Source organism: Myotis davidii, unplaced genomic scaffold (genome assembly GCF_000327345.1).
Source record: "Myotis davidii unplaced genomic scaffold, ASM32734v1 scaffold62, whole genome shotgun sequence".
In the NCBI taxonomy this organism is placed as follows: Eukaryota; Metazoa; Chordata; class Mammalia; order Chiroptera; family Vespertilionidae; genus Myotis; species Myotis davidii.
Genome location: NW_006295180.1, coordinates 4,640,816 through 4,643,622, shown reverse-complemented (window position 1 = coordinate 4,643,622; position 2,807 = coordinate 4,640,816). Strand labels below are relative to the sequence as shown.

Below are 2,807 nucleotides of genomic sequence, written 5' to 3'. Positions count from 1 at the left end.
TATTATTACATTTCTAGAGGCCCAGTGCATGAAATTCATGCACAGGGGAGGGGTGGTGTCCCTCAGCCCGGCCTGCACCCTCTTGCAATCTGGGATCCCAACTGCCGGTGTAACTGGCAGTCAGACATCCCTTTTGCAATCCAGGACTGCTGGCTCCTAACTGCTCACCTGCCTGCCTGATTGCCCCTAACTACTCGCCTACCCGCCTGTCTGATTGCCCTTAACTGCCTCTGCCTGCCTGCCTGATCACCCCTAACCACTCACCAGCCTGCCTGATTGCCCCTAACTGCTCACCGGGCCAGCCTGCCTGATTGCTCCTAACCACCTCTGCCGTGGTGGCTTTGTCCAGAAGGACGTCCGGAATGACGTCCAGAAGGTTGTCCGGCTGTCTGGTCTAATTAGCATATTATGTTTTTATTATTATAGATAGTAATTGTCCTGAGTTACTTTTCTACTTATCATTTATTTTTAAAGGCATCAATATATGAAAAGCTTAACATACTAAGAAAGTTACAATACACAAATGTGGTCGATAGTGATATTGACAGATTGACTTTTCTGCACTATATGTGATCTTCAGTTTGTTTTACCCATTCATATTTTCATGTTAAGTTATTCAGACTGATTATTCCCTAGAAATACCTGGCTGATTAAGCACGAGTCACATGCAACAAAAGCAAATGCAGATGTTTGTGCCACTCAACCAAGTATTCATAAAGAAAATAATGTAAAATTTGTTCAAATTAACCAGGGCACATCAAAATACCCTTCTCCTTGTGAGAGAGCTGCACCTATTAAAGAACTGCACCTTCCTTCTTTTTTATTTTGTTTGAAACTCATATATTAACCAGTAGGATAACCACTCATGTACCAAGAGATTAACGTAATTTCCAAAGCATCAGGATCATCAAGAGAATCTGGACATATGGGAGGTGGTGGTGGAATTATTGGTGGTTCAGAGGGAAATGAAGGCAGCCAGCATGATAGGAAGGGTGGTGGTGGTGGTGGTGGTGGTGGGCCATTGAATTTTAGACATAGCTTTCCTGGTGCCAGTTCTGATCCTGGCCTGGGGAGAGAGGTGGAGGGAGAGAAGAGTTCCACAGAGCAGCTTTTGACTTGCTGTTATTTGGTTTGTTTCCAGGATACGTGGAGGAGTTATCATTTCATCTGTTGAAATTTGACTTTCATTTTCGTTCTCCTGAGCACCCTGCTCTATGTTATTAGCTACTTCAGCCCTTGTGGGAAGTAGATCAGAGAGATTTTGCTCCTCTCTGTTTCCGCAGCCGGTAAAAGCCACATCACAGTTCTCTCTCTCTCTCTCTCTCTCTCTCTCTCTCTTTAATCTTTAATTTCTTTATTGATTAAGGTATTACAAATGTGTCCTCATCCCTCCATTAACTCCCAACCCTCACCCCCACCCCCCCAGTTCTCTTTCTTAAAATCAATGGCAGCAATGATTGCTGGGTAAATGCAGTCTTCTCCTGACCAAATGGCAGAACATTTGTCACCAACTTTCCACTGCTTCAAGGGAGTTGTGCTATTCTGTTTTTGGCTTTTATTTTTAGCAGGTTTTCTTTGAGGTGTGCCTTTTGATTTATCTGAAGCTTCAGAAATGTCACCATTCTTTAGAGCAGCGGTTCTCAACCTGTGGGTGGCGACCCCTTTGGCGGTCGAATGACCCTTTCACAGGGGTCGCCTAAGACCATCCTGCATATCAGATATTTACATGACGATTTATAACAGTAGCAACATTACAGTGATGAAGTAGTAACGAAAATAATTTTATGGTTGGGTCACAACATGAGGAACTGTATTTAAAGGGCCAGAAGGTTGAGAACCACTGCTTTAGAGCATGCTCATATGAGGCCACAGCTTTATCTAAGTTTTGATCAGTGCTGTATCATCCCACTTGTCTGAATCGCTCTGAGTCGTGTGCAGGGACACAGCCACCACCACGAGGTGAATTCCATGTGCGAGGAATGGGCTGTCCAGCTCCCTGAGTCACTTAAGGTAGAATTACTGTTAACATGCTTTGCTTACTGAAGCAAAGGAAATATACACCTTTTAGAAAGCTTTTCACCTCCAAAAATGACATCATTAAGGTTATTCTTAAATAGGTCAGCTTCAGGTATCAGGAAAATTCACTTGAAATATGATACTTCTTATTGATCTATAGATGCCAAAGAAAAGAAATTGCCATATGAGGCATATGTTTATCAAATATTCCCACCTGCTCTTTAGCAGAAGCTAAGTCCACCTGCTCTTGATTCATGGTCATAGTTGACATTTAAAACTTGTTTAGTCCTGATGTGAGTGACTGGACAAACAGGAGCACTCACCAGGTGGGTGCCAGCGCTGGTTCCCTGGGAAATGGTGCAAACACAAGGAGAACTCAGGCTCCGGGTATCTGAACATCAGACGGTTTCCTGTTGTCAGAGTTGGTCATGTCTTTCATACTGGACTGGAATATTCCATCAGCCTGTTCCTTACAGCAGACCAAATGACTTTGATTTCTTTCTTATGTTTCTTGTGGCTCCTCTTGTTTACAAGCTTGCCTGCAAAAAGCTGATGTGGGGATGTGATGACAGCTTGTGGGCTGCTGAGCGACTGGCACTGGTCCACTGGAGTCCAGTCTCATTTCTCCCCCCACCATTAGCTCAGAAGTTGGGGCACTGAGCAAGGGAAAATTGGACAATGACCATGCCAAACATAAGCCAGGAGCCCCACTTCGCTCATCTGCCTCAACCTTGCATCTCTGCTCCAAGTAATTCCTCCCCTCCCACTCTCAAAGGGCCCTGGTACTGTTT

At 44.4% G+C, this 2,807-nt stretch overlaps 1 pseudogene; it reads right to left on the bottom strand.

Annotated features, from left to right (window-relative positions):
* Window positions 1-738: 738 nt before the first annotated feature.
* On the bottom strand, window positions 739-2,272 carry LOC102762836 (annotated as a pseudogene).
* Between the last annotated feature and the right edge of the window lie 535 nt (window positions 2,273-2,807).